Source organism: Equus przewalskii, chromosome 11 (genome assembly GCF_037783145.1).
Source record: "Equus przewalskii isolate Varuska chromosome 11, EquPr2, whole genome shotgun sequence".
Lineage (NCBI taxonomy): Eukaryota > Metazoa > Chordata > Mammalia > Perissodactyla > Equidae > Equus > Equus przewalskii.
The window spans coordinates 14,156,272-14,175,579 of NC_091841.1; the positions used below are offsets into that span (position 1 = coordinate 14,156,272).

Sequence of the window (19,308 nt, forward strand, 5' to 3'; positions counted from 1 at the left end):
ATCCTCTTTTTATAAATTTAGAGGTCAACTGGTGTTCAATGTAATGTGTCCAGTTTCATTCTCAATATTTTTATAACCTTAAAAATGAGAGAATATCCATGTACTTAACCCACAGGAAGAAATAGATTTTGGTATTTGCTTTAACATACTGCCAATCTTGTATCTTACAAAATTCATAATTTCTATTTCCACAGACACTAAAATTCACTTCCTAATAAGGTATAAGTACAGGTCAGTGAATTTAACAGGTAACTAATCTTCTCCAAACTCAACTTCTGCTTGGTAAGTTTTAGTTTTCCTTTGTAATAAAGGGCTATCAATTTATATATCAAAGTGTTTTTGTAGTATATACAAAAGAATAGGAATCAGAGACTCGAACAGATGTCTATATACCAATACTCAAAGCAGTGTTATTCAGAAGAGCCAAAAGGGCTAAAAACCCATATGTCCACCAACAATGAATGTGTAAACGAATTGTGATATATACATACAATAAAATACATTATTTGGCCTTAAAGAGGAAGCAAATTGTGATACACGCTAAAACATGGAAGAACGTTGAAGACATTATTCTAAGTGCAGTAAGCCAGACACGAAAAGGAAAATATTTTATGATCTCACTTTTATGAGGTAACTATAACAATCACATTCACAGAGACAGAAAGTTCAACCAGTACATATCAGGGGCTAGAGAGAGGAGGAAATGTGAATTTATTGCTTAATGGATGCGTTTTCAGTTTGGAGTGATGAAAAAGTGCTGGAAGTGGATACTGGTGATGGATGCACAATAATGTGTTATGTATATTTTACCACAATAAAAAATTACCAACAGAAATAAAAGATCTACACAGAACTAGAACACTTAAAGATACCACACACAAGGTAATAATTTATAAAAAGCTATCGTAATCCTTACTATCATCTTCAATATATTAAGATTCAAAATAAATAATTGCTGGATGCTCTAAATTATACATAGTAATCTATAAAAGCTATTTTGAAGACTATGCCACATTATATTGTATGTTGATATAATGTTACTTTATGTTATGTTATATTATGTTGTGCTCTCTGTTTTCTGTATTTCAGTATGCATTTAAACAACACTAATATAAAATATTGGAGAAAATTATTTCTATGTGCTTATGCTAATAATATTCTATTCAATGGAGAAAATACATGTGCTATCTTATTCCTTGAGGTTCTGGTATAAAACATCTGGTATCAAATGATAAAACCTGCTTCGGAAGAAAGATATATGGTCCATTCCTACTAAGCATATTTTGCCCTATTCTCAAAGCAGTGAAGAATTTTCATAAGTAGGTTACCTGGGTTTTCTATTTCCTCTTGGATCATTTTTTAAAATTCCAGGCTTCTGAAATTCTATCTTTGGTCCTGGAAGATGGTGTTTTAGTTTGATGAAGATAAAGCAGGACTGCCACCACATCAATCCAGGTATGACTACAGAAAAGGAGCAAGGTACACACAATCACTGCAACTGGAGATGCTTGGTCACACACAGGTATATCTGTCATACCTGCACAAAGCATGATCATCTTATTCAACTTTCATTTATGGTTTGGATTATTGAATTATCCAGAGTTTGCTTCAAGAATATATGGTTGATGTGACTGATGAATCGCCAAATTTGAAAGCTGTCATTGGGAATATATCAAGAATAAAATTTAAAGCCAAAATATTACGTTTAACTAATCAAATTATTTGAATAAAGCTTTAATAGCATTTTTAGTCATTAATGCAGAGAGCTGGATAATCAAAGAACCGGGTTTTGTTTTAGATGTTTTTTAAATAATTCATATGACAGCTTTAATGTGTTTTTTGTCTTGTAAGGTAATGGCTTTTATGTTACATCTTGAGAGTAGCATTAGTACCCAAGGAGAAATCTTCTTCTACGCATGGGAAGATGTTACTGGGCACTTAATCAACAATGAACAACAAGCTACTTCACTGAGTTTTTACAATAGGTTGTCCCCAAGGCTGTTTTTCAAAAATAAATTCACTGAGGAATTATACTCCAGAGGTCTGCAACCTTTCACATGATTCTTCCAGTACATTCTATATTTTCAGAGGCTTCCCTTGGCCAATCACATAAGAGGAATTAAGTGAAAATATGGCAATCTAACAGCAAACAGCATGCCACTTATTCATAGCAAAGACATAAGGTTGCATGTACAAGATTCCTTTATTTTCATTTAACCAGTGTATATTCGAAATTCTCAAATCAAAAAGGGCACTGGAGTGAAGTAAAAAGTCATTGTATATTCAGACATATATAATAAAAATGGCACAAGATTACTGCTAATCAATTTACTAAAAGTTTCAATTTAACTCAGATGAGATAATGTCTACATACAAAATTCCAATTAATTTGCCTGAAAGAAAACAGTCTTTCTTAAAAAGAAATACAGAAGCAAGGAACTAAGGTGGATAATTTGAAAGAGACTATTATAAAGTGATATAAGAAAAAAACTAAATCCAAAAATATTTTTCTTTTTTGAGGAAGATTGGCCCTGAGCTAACATCTGTGCCCATCTTTCTCTATTTTATATGTGAGAAGCCTGGCACAGCATGGCTTGATAAGCAATGCTAGGTCCACACCCGGGATCTGAACTGGTGAACACCGGGCTGATGAAGCAAAGCACGTGAACTTAACCACTATCCCACCCAGACAGCCTCATAAATCCAGAAATATTTGACACTTGATTTTCAGATGTCTTTTATATAACAATGACAATTCCTTAAATCTAAATCTCCCTACACATGCTTTAAAAAACATACTATCTCTTTATTGATGTTTATTGATACAGAGATTTTCTCTTTACTGATATTTCCATTTGTTTCATATGTGGTTTTGCTGACTTTTTCCACCTCTTCTGTTACTTCTTGAGCATCTTTAAGACAGTGCTGTTAAAGTTTTTGTCTACTCATCAGGACTTTTTAGGGATAACCTCCATTGATTTTCACTTGTGTCACTTGAATGGGCCATATTTTCCTGCTGTTTTGTATGTTTCAAGATTTCATGTTGAAAACTAGACATTTGAATCTAACAATGTTGTAACTCTGGAAATCAGAATTCATCTTTTCCCTTGGTTGCTGATTTTTGGTTTTCTTTTTTATTTAGTTGCTGTTTTTATTGTTTTTGTTGCTGTTGTTTGTTTGTTTGTTTTTTATTGTTGCACACTTTCTCTGTGCCAAGGATGAGCCTGAGGTGAAAACTTAAGATTTTCCCATGTCTTTTCTGAGCCTAGTCCTTCTCCTTGGTGTGCATGATGACTTTCTAACTTCACCAATGGATGTGATTGCTTTGAATATCCAATTCTTTCATATCTGGCTCCTAAAAAGGAAAAAGAGAAAAATGAAGAAGGGAAAAAGTCATCAACCTTCCTGTAAACATCACAGAATTTAATTCAACCAGAGAGAGAGGAGCTTTTAACAACAGGAGGAAGTACAACAATGGCCACCACATATTTATCTGCACCTTGTTGATCAGAAACAGCGATCAGTGATCAGAGCACAGATCCTGGTATTTAGAGAGTAGGGTCATTTTTGCCCACACTGGCTCCAACAAGCTGCATTCAAGCTGCTCCAGGAACACAAGCACAGCTGCCTGCCACAGGGGTAAGGAGGGTGGGGATGCAGAACAACTACTGTTCCAAGAGCCAAAATTGACTGAAATTAACTACAATTTACCATCTAAGCCTCTGCCTTGAAGTTGTAAGCCTTTAATAGACTCCAGAGCTCCAATAAGTTACATCAGACAGGTTTTTCCATTGCAGGTATTTCCCAGAAGATAGATTTCTGGTGCTTCTTAGTCCACCATCTTCCCACAGTCTTCTGCCCTTGGTTGCTTTCTGGAATGAAAAAAAGGTAATGGAATTAGTAGCAAGAGTCACAGAACTTTGTAAACACACTAAAAAACATTGAATTATATGCTTTAAAATGTTAAATTTAATGATATGTGAATGATATCTCAATAAATAAAATTATTGCATTTATATAACTCCATTCCCTTTTCCCCTTCTTTGTACCATTATCATCAAGGCACATCTTCATATATTATAAGGTCATTCACATAAATTTTGACTTGTTTACACTGTTGTCTTTTAAATTAGTTAAAATAATTCAAAGAAAATATATCTATATTTGTATACTCTTTTATGTTTGCTTATGTATTTTGCTTTACCAATGCTCTGTATTGCTTCATGTGGATTCAAGTTACTATCTAGTGAACTTTTATTTCAGCCTGAAGGACTGCCTTTGGTATCTATTATAGGTAAGTCTACTAGTAATAATTTCTCTCCATTTTTGATTATCTGGGAATTATTTTATCTTCATTTTGAATGATGGATTTGCATGATATATAATTCTGGACTGACAGAGATTTCTTTTTTTCATTAAGCACATTGAATATGTTATCTCACATCTTTAGGCCTCTATGCTTTTTTATGAGATATTGGCTATGATTCACATCAAGGAGACCTTGTAGTTCTCCTCTTGCTATTTTCAAAATTCTCTCATTTTCTTTGGCTTTCACAGTTCGATTAAGATGTATTTGGTGTATATTTCTTTAAGTTTATCCAAATTGGCCTTTATTAAGCTTCTTGAAGGTGTAAATAAATGATTTTCATCAAATTTTGAAATTGTAATCACTTCAAGCGTACTTTTAAAAATACTCTTATTACTCATATCTCTGTCTCCTCTTATGCTTGGACTCTCATGTGTATATGTTTGTATACTTGGCGTTGCCCCACAGATCTCAGAAATTCTGTCAAATTGCCTTCACTCTTTTTTTTTCATGTCCATCAGACTGGGTAATCTCAATGATCTATCTTGAGCTTCATCAATTGTGTCTTCTACAGGCTCAAATCTACTATTGAGACACTTTAGTGAATTTTTCATTTCAATTATTTTAATTTCAACTCTAGAATTTATTTTTGTTATTTTTTATAATTTTTATCTGTAATTTAAATAAACCACTTAGTTGTTGAGGCATTGTTCTATAGTTCTTTCCTTTAGCTCTTCACACATGGTTTCTTTTAGTTCTTTGAATATTTTAAAATAACTAATTTAGAATTTTTGTTTAGCAAGTTTGCTATCTAGGCTGCCTTAGGGAGAGTATATATTGACTCTGTATTTTTTTTAAATCGTGAAAAACTTTTCCCAATTTTTTATTTATTTATTTATTTTGAGGAAGATTAGCCCTGAGCTAGCTGCTGCCAATCCTCCTCTTTTTGCTGAGGAAGACTGGCCCTGAGCCAACACCCATACCCTTCTTCCTCTCTTTTATACGTGGGACGCTTACTACAGCATGGCCTGCCAAGCAGTGCCATGTCCGCACAGGGATCCAGGCTGGCAAATCACGGGCCGCTGAGAAGCAGAACGTGAGAACTTAACGGCTGTGCCAACAGGCTGGCCCCTTGACTCTTTTTTTCTTCTTTGAGCCATACACTCCCGTTTCTTTGTATGTCTTACTTTTTTAATGGAAACAGTAAATTTAAATAATATAATGTAGCAACTCTTTAAATCATATTTACCCCACCTCTACAACTCAGAACTTCTTGTAATCCCCATGTGTTATTATTGCAACTTGTTCTTTCTTTGGCTTTCCTGAATTAATTTTAACATCTGCATTCTTTGTCGTGAGCTCCTCCTGAAGTTTTTACTCGGTTAGCTTAGTGGTCAGCTAATTAATTATTGGATGGAGTTTTCCTTAAGTATGTTCAACAAATCAATCTTCCAGCCTTTCTGAGAAGTTATGTGTATCTATTGGGGCATGCTTTTAATGCTCCAACAAGCAGTTTACAATATTTTATCCTTCACTTCCTTTTTGTGGAGTCTCAAGTTTAACTGACATTGAATGATTAGAACATTCTTCAGTACTTCCTGGGAATTCATCCAGATCTCTGCATGCACATGGCCTTCTAGGTTCCCAGGGACATATTGGAGCTTTTCAAATTCTCCTATGGATATATCATTCCACAGATACTTTCACAGTGTTTTGGTCAGCTTCTTGTTCCTCCCATTTATTAACATCACCTTGAGCAATTGGGGTGTTAAATGTTTTCCACTGAATTTTTCTTAGACAAATGCCTCAGAGAAAATGCTGTCAGAGTTTGAGCTCTGAGTCATATTAGATAAAGAAAATCCCAGTATATGGTGGATACAGGATGCTGGAAGATGAATAAAATTATTCTCTGAGATTGAAGACTGGAGGAGCACTAATCTATTCAGCTCCCTCCAATGTATGGCGGACTGCTGGTTTTTTACAGCTATCATGATGGCAAAGATACTATGCTCCTTTGTAGAGGGTTATGTAATAGGGAAAGTTAAAATGTAACAAAATTCACTGTTGTTACCAAGATTCAGCTGTTTGTTTTTAATAAACAATCCCTGGATTGTTGAAAGTCTTTTATTAATTTCCCGATTTTCAAAAAAGATTATTTTGATGGTTTTTACCCCTACTTTCACTGTTTTCATGAAGTAATGAATTTTCATAGACCACTATTCCACCACTCTGAAAGTGCTTCCCTTGACTTTTCAGATTTTGAAATCCATATATGACATATTAGATATGTACCTATGTCATCTCAAAAAGTTTTAAATTTCCACTGAGTTCAGAGCAAGAGAAGACTCTACAGAAGATGCTTGTTGTACTAAAAGTTGTCCTGACAAATGAGCCTTATGAGCATTCAGATAAATTATACTGGAAAATTTTTATGTCTGAAAGTGATATAATACGTGTATATGGCAAACCTCACTAGGAGATCTACAGTGAAGACACTTAGGGTTTTTAATGACTCATTTCTCTCTTCTTTTGGCAAAAACTCTCCCTTTGACAAAGAGATTCAAGGCTTGCTAGCAGACTTTGACACAGACAAAATTCAACCATGGGATTCCAAGAGATAATGAGAAGAATAATATCTATGGTTAAAGAGGTATTATTTTATCTAACAAATTACAAAAATGTGTATGCATAACTGCTTGCTATTTGAAAATAGAAATGTCATATATATATAATGTCATATATATATATATATGTTATGTATATATTTGGGGGGAGTGCAAACAGGTGCAGAGGGCACAAATAATTTCCTGGGGCATGGACTCAAATCTCCATATTAGTCAGTCTGACACATAAGGAGCTTAAAAGCTGCCACTCAATCCTAACATTAAGTAAAAAGCTGAAAAAAATGAAAAATTAACAACTCTTCTAAGATCATTATTCTATGAGATTAGCATTATTTTTTTAGCAAAACCAGACAAAGTTATTAAAAGAAAACTACAGACCAGTATCTCTCAGTAACATAGATGCAAAAACACTCAACAAAATATTAGCAAATCAAATCCAACGACTAAGAGCAATTATATATCATAACCATGTGGGATTTATCCCAGGCATGCAAGGCTGCTTCAACATTTGAAATCAATTAATGTAACCCATCAGATCAACAGGCTAAAGAATAAAAATCACATGATCATATCAATAGATACAGAACAAGCATCTCACAAAATTCAACACTGATTTTTGATAGAAAATCTTGGGAAAATAGGAATAGAGGGGAACTTCTTCAAACTGGTAATGAATATCTACAAAATACCCTACAGCTAATATCATATTTAATGTGAGAAACTCAAAACTTCCTGCTAAGTTCAGGAACAAGATAAGGATGTCTCCTCCCATCACTTGTTTTCAAAATTGTACTGAATATTATACCTAACGTAATAAGACAAGGAAAAGTTGAAAAGATATAGAGGTGGGAATGAAGAAATGAAACTGTGTTTGTCCACAGATGGCATGATCATCTGCATAGAAAATCCAAAAGAACTGATTTACAAAAGACTCTTGGAACTACTAAGAGATTATAGCTAGGTTGGAGGAGACAAAGTTAGTATACAAAAGTCAATCAGATTGCTATATACCAGCAATGAGGAAGTGGAATTTGAAATTGAAAGCTCACTATCATTTATGTTAACATCTCACCCCCAAATGAAATACTTAGATACAAATCTGACAAAATATATATGAGTCTTATATGAGGAAAACTACAAAACTCTAATGAAAGACAGCAAAAAATGAACTCGATAAATGGAGAAATATCCCTTGTTCATGAATGAAAAGTCTAAGTATTGTCAAGATGTCAGGTTTTTCCCAACTTGATAAATAGATTCAATGAAATTCCAATCAAAGTTCCAACAAATTGTTTTGTGGATATCAACCAAAAGATTTTAAGGTTTATATGGAAAAGCAAAAGATTCAGAATAGTCAATTCAATATTGAAGAAGAACAAAATTGGAGGACTGATTTCACCTGACTTCAAAATTTACTATGAAGCTACAAAAGAACACAATGTGGTCATGATGCAAAAATACACAAATAGATCCTTGGAACAGAACAGAGAGCCTAGAAATAGAACCATATAGATGTGGTCAACTGATCTTTGACAAAGGAACAAAGACAATATAATGGAGCAAAGACAGTCTTTTCAACAAATGGTGATCAAACAACCAGACACATACATGCAAAATATAAATCTAGACACAGACCTTATACTATTTATAAAGAATAACTCGAAATGGATCATAAACCCAAATGTAAAATGTAAAATTATAAAATTCTTAGAAGATAGCATAGGAGAAAATTCAGATGATCTTCAGTATGACAATGACTTTTAGTTACAATCTCAAAGGTGGCATCCACGAAAGAAAATATTGCTAAACTGGACTTCATTAAAATTAAAAACGTTCCTCATGAAACCTCATGCAGGAGAAAGAGAAAACAAGCTACAGACTGGGGCAAATATTTGCAAGGCATATATAATAAAGGACGGTTGCAGAAAATATACAAAGAGCTCTTAAAACCCAATAACAAGAAAACAACAAATCTTATTAAAAAATGAGGACAAGTCTTAACAGATACCTCACCAAAGAAGATATACATATGGCAAGTAAATATTTGAAAAGATGTTCAACTTCATGTGTCATTAGGGATTTGCAAATTAAATTAGCAATGAAATATCACAACACACTTATTAGATTAGCCAAAATAAAAAACTGACCAAACCAAATTCTGAAAAGGGTGTAGCACAAGAAGAACTCTTCATTCATTGCTGGTAGGAAGACAAAACAGTGAAGTCATTTTGTGAGACATTTTGGCAGTTACTTCCAAAACTAAACATATGCTTAAAATATGATCTAGCAATCATGTTCTTTAGCATTTATCCAAAGAATTTGAAAACTTTCATCCACAAACAAGTTTTAGATGGATGTTTATAGCAGCTTTATTCATAATTGCCAAATCCTGAGACAATTGCTAAAGCAACCAAGATGTCCTCCAGGAGAAGACTGGATAACTAAACTGTGGTATATCCAGATCAGGGGATATTATTCAATACTAAAGAGAAATGAGCTATCAAACCATGAAAATACACGGAGGAAACTTACATGTATATTACTTAGGGAAAGAAGGCAATACGAAAAGACTACGTACTCTTTGATTTCAACTACATGACATTTTGGAAAGGGCAAAACTATGGAGACAGTAAAAAGATCAGTATTTGTTATGGGTTAATGGGGAGGGAGCAGTGAACATGCAGACCATAGGAGATTTTTAGGGCAGTGAAACTAGACTGTATGATAGTACAATGGCAGATTCATGTCATCATACGTTACTTTACACCTATAGGAAGTACAACATTGAGTGAATCCTAATGTAAACTAAGTAATTTAGTTGATAATGATGTTTCAGTGTAGATCCATTGAATATAACATGTATACTACTTTGTTGTAGGATGTCCATAATGAGGGAGTCATGCTTATTTTTGGACAGGGTATATTGGAACTCTGTATATTCCACTCAATTTTGCTGTGAACATAAAACTGCTATAAAAATAAAGTTGTTTCTAAGATTAAAAATTGGTAATATATTTTTAAAATTCCTTATTAACTGCTCCTTTTGCATCATCACTTCTCCCTCATTCCCACGTAGGGCATCATAAAAGATCAGTTAAGAGAGTTAGTTTTTTTTTTTTAAGGTGAAAAAATCACTTATATGGATGGGTTTACACAATATGCTGACTTCAGGAAAATTATGATTATTGCCATACAATCCTACAAGGGTGGTCCTGAAGGGGAACAGTGAAAGGGTTGGATGTTATGTGAGGAGGTATATATGATTGCAAAGAAGAGAGGACCTGAGGCATAGATCTACCCCGTTCATGGCTTGGCTAGCTGGTTAGGAACTTAGAAAGAAAAACATTGAAAGTTCGATGACAAAAAGGTTGGGAGGTAATAAGGCAGTGAATGGACCTTTTAGAATGAGCATGGTGTGTAAAGATACTACTTCCACATAAATGCCCAACAGACATCAAGGAGAAGGCTCTTGATGAGCAAGTTGACAAGATGACCCATTTGTGAATATCTGTCAAGTACATTCCAAGCTCTCACTGCTTGCTAAATCGATCAATGTAAAAATTGGATCTAATAGTAGTGCAATACTATGCATAAGCTTAATAATATGGATTTGTCCTCACCAAGGTTTTTCTGGCAACCTCTGCAGCATAATGCTCAACCTAATATCCATAAAGGCCATTGCAGAGAATACAATAAAGCACCAGATGGATATCTGGTGTCAGGTTTATTATATCAGACTCAGTTAATCATGAAAGAGGCAGCGATTTGTCTTCACAGGACGCATTCTGTCTATAGCACTCCTGCACATGGATTCACAAAACTCTTTTTGTACATTGCCATTAAATGCCATCCAATATTGCCTGCAACCAAGCAGCCCATATCACAGAAAAGCAATTGGCTCACAGTTCTGAACGTCAGCCCTAGAAATTTGTTCTAGCCAAATTTCTTACTCATTAATTTGAGCGAAAGTAAATCATCAAAGGTAGTTTTATTTTCACTTTTCAAGGAAAAACTGTTTCCTCTAAAGTTCCAGTTCAACATAAGCTGAGAAAAATAGATACAAGGTGAACTTAGTTTATTCTTCCTTGTAATAGGACAAGTATCTGTGATTTTTCTTTATCCTCCAGAATTTCTCTATTAGATTCATTTTAACCTAAAAGGACAATGAATTCTACTTTTTCAATGCTTTTGTAAAAAGAAAGAAAAGGATCCCTAGAGAAACCATCTAATCCACTAAGTCATCCATTGATAGAATTTACTACTGTTTGCTGCATTAGAACTAGTAAAAAATGTGTTCACTATGGGAAACACATTCTTATTGTCCCTAAGGTTAACTTTCGACACCAGAGATTTTCCATGGCATTTTTCATCTCTGGATTTCTCAAGGTGTATATTAAAGGATTCAACATGGGAGTGATGACTGTAAAAACTACAGTTATGGATTTATCAATGGGAAAGTTGGAAACAGGTCTAACATACATGAAAATACAGGGAACAAAAAAGAGGACAACCACTGTGATATGGGAACTGCAGGTAGACAAGGCTTTGTGCCTCCCTTCCTGACTGTGAGCTTTGAGGGCATTCAGGATGACTCCATAGGAGATTAGTAGAAGGATGAAGATGACCATACAGATTACTCCACCATTGGCAACCACAGAGAGGCCTACAAAGTAGGTGTCAGTGAAGGCAAGTTCCAATAATGGGTACATGTCACAGATGAAGTGGTCAATGACATTTGGGCCACAAAAGGGGAGGCTGTACACATAGAGAAGTTGAACCATAGAGTGCATAAAACCTGCAACCGATGCCACCACCAACAGCAAGATGCAAACCTGCCGATTCATGATGGTCAAGTAGTGCAGTGGCTTACAGATAGCCACATAGCGATCATAGGCCATTGCCACCAGAAGGAAGACCTCAGCACCTCCAAATAAGTGTTGCAGAAAGAGTTTCCATGCAAGCTGGGAAAGAAATTGTCTTTTTATCAGAGAGTAAGTCTATAATCAATTTGGGTGAATAGACAGTAGAATAAATTGCATCCATGAGTGAGAGAAAGGCAAGAAAGTAGTACATTGGGGAGCACAGAAAGGGACTGGCAAAAACAGTCACCACAATGAGCAGGTTGCCCACCATTGTCACAATATAGATGAGTAAAAACATGACAAATAATACTTTTTTCCCAACAGGATCCTGAGTGAGGCACAGGAGGACAAATTCTGTTACATTGTTACTATGTCCCATGTACACTTCTATAAGGCCTGTTTCAGAGATGAGAGCTCAAGAAGAATGGTATCTGTAAGGAAATTGTGAAAATGAGTATAAATACATCAATTATGTTATGGAGTATATCTACGTCATTATGTCTTCTGCAGTAGTTTACACACAATAAACATTTAGTAAATATCTATTAAGTTCTTTTTATAAAAAGTCCATTAAACTTTCCCTTGACAATTTTATTTCTCCTCAGATAGGTTTGTTGGAGCTACAAGTCAGAGGCTCCATGTCTCAGTCTTAGATGGATCTTCCACAAAGGAGTGTAATTGAAGGCCCAATAATCAGTCACATATTTAATAGAACCTTATTTAAACTATATTTGTTCTTGAAATAGAAATCAGCAATGACAAACAGGGAAAGGGCTCTGGCTCCCAAGAAACTTACTCACTGGTGCTGGTGATAAACGTAACTAAATTTACATAGACTCAGACGTTTGAGTTGGTAGTATTTCTGGTGAGTACTTTTACAATATAATCTATATAGCAGCAAAAATAATGTCTCTGCTGGAATAATTCACTTAATACTATGGTATTCAGTCCTTCATGAATCATTCATTAAATTTCAAGAAACTAGACTTTGAATTGTATCAAAGAACTACAAAATTATTTTAGGCATTGTTCCTGTAACAACTACTTGGTCTGACTCTGTCAGCTTTTTAAGGAGTTGTAGTTCTCTCCATTTGATCTTTGCCTATCCCATAACTCTTAACAAACATAACACTATCTAAATTTTAAGCAAATATTTTTGAAGTGAAATGAACTGACTCATGACTATCACCAACTATTACATTAGCAGCTAGTTTTTTGTTTTTCAAAACTCTTGGGGTGAAAAGGTAGTGGGGGAGGAGAACAGATACTCGAAAGAGAGGTAGAAGAGAACGGGACATAGTTTTGTTTATGATGCTTCTTAGGTACTGAGAGAACTCAAAAATAAAACTTCAATGCTCAGATTTGAAAAAGCAACACAGTCAAGGGTAAAGTCCAAGCTCAATGTGAAAAGACATAGGATTGCATTGTTTTCAAAATGTAATTACAAACCTATCTCAGTTTGTTCATCAAAAAACAAAAGGATTGAACTAGACATTCTCAGAAAGTGCAGCACCACCTTATTCTATTCTGTTGATATTTTATGTTCTTTCTTCACTTTTTTATAATTAAATAAATCTTTTCAAGCTTATCACCATTACTTGAAAAAGGCTACCCAGTGGTAACGGGATTTGATAATTATGGAGACAAAATAATGGCTACAAATTGCTCATTCATTGTGCATCTATTTAAGATCTAAAATATCCTTGGAGAGAGCGTATAGCACAGTGGTGAATAACATGGACTCCAGAGCTGCACTGCCTATGTTGTAATTCCAGCTTTGCCACCTAGCTGATCTTGAGCAATATAATAAACCTCTCTGTGCCTCAGTTTCATAATTTTGAGAATGAGGATAGTAATAGTACTCACCTCTTAAGGTTGTTGTTTCATTGCAAGTAAAGTGTCTAGAACATGGTAAGTGCCTGGCACCTGATGAAGCTTCAACGAATGACAGCTATTATTAATGTCCTTAAGTGCCTCACTATGAACATTGCATCAAAGCAAGCCACCTGGGTCTTTCTCAATTTGATAAGAATTATAAACATAGCCCATGATAAAAATAATATTATATCTACAATTAATGAACCCCAATCTGGGCATAATATAATATGGTATGTCTTTGGAATTATCTATTTTATTATATATACGTAGTTTATTTACCTACTCATGTAGTTGTTTTGACTAGATGTATTTTGGCTAGAAGCAATCAGAACACAAGAAAAAAAGTAGAAAATGAAAGAAAAGAAAGATTGATTCAGGACAGATAAATTATATTTGATAAATGCATAGCTGCAAATAATGACTATTAATGTGATAATAAAGTGAGGTCATATTCTTAAAAGAAAATCTTCACAAAGAATGCCTCTAGTGAGGAAGTACTGGAAGCCCAATTCCCTGAAGCTGCCAGGGGTTGCTCAGGAGGCTTTCTGGGAAGCCATAAAAAATAAACACAGAACACATCCCAGTACAACAAAAGAAGGAAATTCTAAATGATAAAAAGCACTGATTTCTCAAAGACCATCTATTGATGATTAACACAAAATTAAACAGGAAAGGATAACTATATAACTACAGAAGCAAACCCGAACTTTCAGATTATCTCCCATTCAAAAAATCCACACAAATACTAAACCTCAAATGTAGACAGGTTGACTCTATTCATGTGGATTTGGTTGGGGGAGGACGTGTGCAGGAAAGTCTGAGCTTTCTTCAGAAACTTGCTGTGAGGAACATTCCACAGGCTCACTCACATCACTGGCCCCACTCGATTCAGAAGTTCTGTCATTGCAGAAGCTGTAGATCAATAAAGGCACATCTATTGAAGAATATATGGGTAGAACGTCATCTACATCCAGTTAAGTTTTTCACTCCTTATTTTCTGCAGAATCTAGTGCTCTTACTTTTATTAATAATCAGTATTGGATTTCACCAGAATGAATCTTCAAGTAGCCAGTCAAATTATTTACATGTGACAAATAGGTATATAAACTATTCTCCATAGTTTAAGTCATCAAAGATTTGATACCATAAAAAACAAAAGATGATAATACTATGCTTTCCACTTAAACCACTAAGATAACACTTCTCTATTTTAAAATTATCATTTAACCTAGTTTCTTAAGAACATGTTTTTTTAAAAAGGACAAATTAATATCCCATAGGCAGAAAAACACTATAGTACTTTACAATTACCAGTTTTATGCCTCTCTAGGTGACACTAAGCAAGCTACATCCCTGAGAATGAGTTTTTATGAATATGTATAAATGCAGTTGCTGTGATAATTTTAAAAGATTCACACATAAAAGCCCTTATCAAGCCCCCAGAACAAAATAACCGTTAGTTGCTTTGTATTCTAACACAGTTGATATGACATACAATGTTAAATTCTCTCATTTAAGTGTCTAAAAGTAATTATAAATACTAACATATCACATAAAGTATAATAGCCCATAAATCAAGATTGCAAATCCCTTAGTGTATTTGTAATGCATTACATGTTTCCCTTTGTTATTTGGCAAAATGGATAATAAACATCTGTCAGGCTGTAATACTAAAAGTAAATACGTTTTGTATATTCTAGTTAGTTTCTCTGTCTTGCTAGCTTACTTTACTCAGTCCTGACTTCCTCCAGTGAAAATATATGATATTTAAGAGTTACCTATATTTAAATATATATAAATTTAAATATATGAATTTTCGGTGAGTATCCCTTGTTGGTTGTTTCAAGAATTCACTTCTTGGGTTTTGCCTTGGTCTTTAAAATCAGTACTTCCTTCTTGGAGGGTAACTATAGATACCTCATGTATCTATGTGTGACCACAGAACAAATAATAATGTATGGCTGATCAGAGGATCTAGAAATAGTTTCAAGTGGCCACAATTTCCATATTTCTGCACAGTCTCCCCATCATCTCACTCTTTTAGGTAAACTTAGAAGTATTCATTGTGGATACCTAGAAAATAAAGATACTTAAATACATCATAAATATTTGCTGTTGAAAGATGATTGAATATTCTCACCTGCTGGGAAAAAAATTCTAAAGAAAATCAAAGCTGCTATGTTCTCATGACTCTGTCAAAATTGGACTAATTAGTGGAAACTAACTTGGCCAAACTCAATATTTGCCAGAACAAAAATCCCCCAAAATTTAAAATGCTGGAAGTAATTATTTGTATGTATCTCCTCTCAGTCAATTATAGCGAGGTAACCAAAAAGTACTGTACTTTAAGGATTTAAGATAACATTCATGTCTCTGACCATTAATATATCTCTGTGCCTAACAAGGCAGGTGCTGGGATGTAACTTCCTAAAAGAGCCAATGACTGAGCATTCCCGCTGGTAATTGTAGAACTCTTTAACCTTTCAATCATTCAACTAGTTTATCCCTAAGGCCACTTCCTCCTTAATTAAAAGCATATCTCTACCTTTCTCCAACTTCATCCAAGAAAATTTAGAACTTTATAAATTTCTAAAAGCAATGAGCAATACCTATGAAAAGTGAAACATAACAAGAAAATATTTGGAGGACTAGATACTAGTTGAAGATAGACTCCAACCTGGCAATCTCTTGGGCTGTTGTATCAGGAAAATAATTCTTCCATTTATTTGTGTGGACACAGCCTGTGGTTTTTACCTCATTACTGTTTTAAGTGAAAGATAGTGTGAAGTCATTATAGATTAGTTTATTAGAATATTTAGAACAAATTCAAATAAAGTAATCTCTTCTGGACAATTTTCTCACCTAGAACATTAACTAGGGGAAAAAAGATTTGGCTCTTGACAGGAAAGAGTATTAAAAGACCCAATATGTGAATAGTTAGTAATTTGAAGAGAAAAAATAATGTAAAACAAAGTAAATAGTAAATTACAAGCTTCATATTAGGAAATACTTAGACGAGGTAAATATCATTTCAGCCAAAATGAAAGGAAAAGTAGTTTTAGGCTTTCTTATCCAATCATATCCCACAACAAAGGATGTCCTTACCCTAGCTGTTAGTGCCTTTGCTCAAGAGAACCTGAGGCTCAGAGGCAGAAAACCTTGAGAATGGGAAATAATTTAAGGTGATCTTTCAATTAGTGAAAAAAGAAGTAATCATAGACCTGTAGTTCTGGGTTGGAGATGATGTTGTTGATCAGGGCCTTAATCCATGTCAGATGGAAACATAATGATTTTCAGTCCTTTAATTCAGCCCCTTAATTTCATTCCAGTATCAACTGAGTAACTGTTTCTATAAGAAAGGAATTATTGTCCAACAAGAGGCTACCTATACATCAAATCTTTGTGAGCTTCCATTGTTATTTGTCTTAATATGGCTTACTATGTGCTCCTTCGAGCATGTTCATCTCCACAAATATTTAGTTTAATGTTGCATTTCCTAGGTCATAAGAGTCTTAGGTTAAGAGTAACAAAATCTGAACATGTAATTTCCTAAGAAACTACAAAAACCTTAAAAATATATTTTCATCATGGGGATAATTCACATAATTAATGTTCTTCATCATACACAAGTTATTAAACATGCGGAGAAATTTACTGCCATTAAATAATCACAAATGGATTTCCTGGAAGGAGCTATTCTTCATTGAAAATAGGTGATATATTTCTCTGCTGCCTCCTTTTCTTTTCTTGTTAAAGAGCTTTTTCCTGGCATTTTCCATCTTTCTATTTCTCAGAATATGGATTAAGGGGTACAACATGGGGGTGATAATGGTATAAAACACCTAGAACATTAACTAGGGGAAAAAAGATTTGGCTCTTGACAGGAAAGAGTATTAAAAGACCCAATATGTGAATAGTTAGTAATTTGAAGAGAAAAAATAATGACTAAAAAACAGACTAAGATTTATCAATGGATAAGGTAGAAGGAGGTCTCATATGCATAAAAATACAGGGGACAAATTAAAGGATCACCACAGTGATGTGGAAGCCACAGGCAGATGCGACGTTGTGCCTCCCTTCCTGACTAAGATTTTCAGGGAGTGAAGAATTATCCTACAGGAGATAAGTAACAGCATAAAATGACTACACAGATTGCCCCGTTCTTGTCAACCACAGCGAGGCCAACAATGTAGGTGTCAGTGCAGGCATGTTTTAGTAAAGGGTACATGTCACACATGAAGTGATCAATGACACTGGTGCCACAGAAGGGTAGATTTTAAACAAAAAGTAGTTGGACTACAGCCTGCAAAGTACCTCCATTCCAGGAGAACAGAAGCAGCAGAACACACACCCACTGATTCATGATGGTCAAATAATGCAAGGGTTTCCAGATGACCATATAGCAGTCACAGGCTATTACCACCAAGAATAAAATCTCAGAACCATAAAATAAGTGCCCTAGAAAAAGATGGCTCATGCAATGTTGGAAGGAAGTGATTTTCTTCTCATAAAGTATGTCTATAATCATATTTAAGGTGACTGTCATAGAAATAAACAGCATCTATAAATGATAAGTAGCCAAGAAAGAAGTACATAGGGGCATCCAGGGTTGGGCTGACCACCACTGTCAAGACAATGAATAGTTTACCCACCCCTGTCACAATATAGATGAGAAAGAACATGACAAATAATAATTCCTGACCCTGGATCTCTGAGTGAACACCAAGAGGACAAACTCAGTCACATTTTTCCTTTGTTCCATAGGTTCTTCTGTATATATTATTTCAGAGTTCAGGATAAAATTACTAGCAAATATAATTATTACTAGTGACTTACTAAAATCTTAAGATAATCTGTTTATTTATTCAACACTTAGGCATTGTGGTTTATTATGTGACTGTACAGTAAAGATTATAAGAATACAAGACCGCTGAACAGTGATGTCAGCAACATGGTGGAATTAGCACTTCCCTTTGGCTCTCCCCCTTTTGAACTAAAACTAAGTGTATGTTCAATGACCAATGGAGGAAGCCCACACAGCAAAACAGGATGCTTGAGACACACACAAAGCTATACATCTGAGAGTGGATAGACTGGCCCTCTGGGAAAAAGCAGAGATCGATGAGCACTCCCTCCTCTCCACTAGTAAGCTTGTGCACACAGACAAATACTGTCCAGCCTGGCACAAGTGCCCCCAAAGTGGGAACATGCACCAGGGTGACTCTAGGAGTAGGTAGTATCAGCCCTTAGACAACTCATGATCAATTTCCTGGCAGGGACAGGGAGCCGGCTGGACCCCTGTGGTGTCAAGGAGCTTAGTCCCAGTGAGGAAGCCGTGCCTACTAGGCACAGCAGCCCTTCAGACCACAATAGAGATGGCAGCTGATCTATCTGCTGGGGCAAGCACACCCCAGTCCCACAAGAGTGTCCATAGTGCCACTGAGCCCCAAAAGTGGGACAATGACCTGAGGAGGCTGCAGGAAGAGGCAGCTGCACCCTTTAGCCCACTCATCATTGCCTTCCTGGTGGGGAGGAGAGCTCACTGTGACACTAAGGAGTGGCCATAGCTCAGTCCAGCAAGGATGCCCCACCCTCCAACCCCAGTCCACACAGTGCCTCAACACACTCCATGCCTGGT

The 19,308-nt window shown here is 35.2% G+C and overlaps 1 protein-coding gene and 1 pseudogene across 1 annotated transcript in view; one reads left to right on the forward strand and one right to left on the reverse strand.

The window, feature by feature from the left end:
- Positions 1-19,308, forward strand: part of LOC139074340 (cTAGE family member 2-like) — a 624,763-nt gene that overhangs the window by 394,626 nt on the left and 210,829 nt on the right. The gene's annotated exons all lie outside the window — the stretch shown is intronic.
- LOC103562846 (olfactory receptor 4A16-like) lies at positions 11,229-12,171 on the reverse strand (annotated as a pseudogene).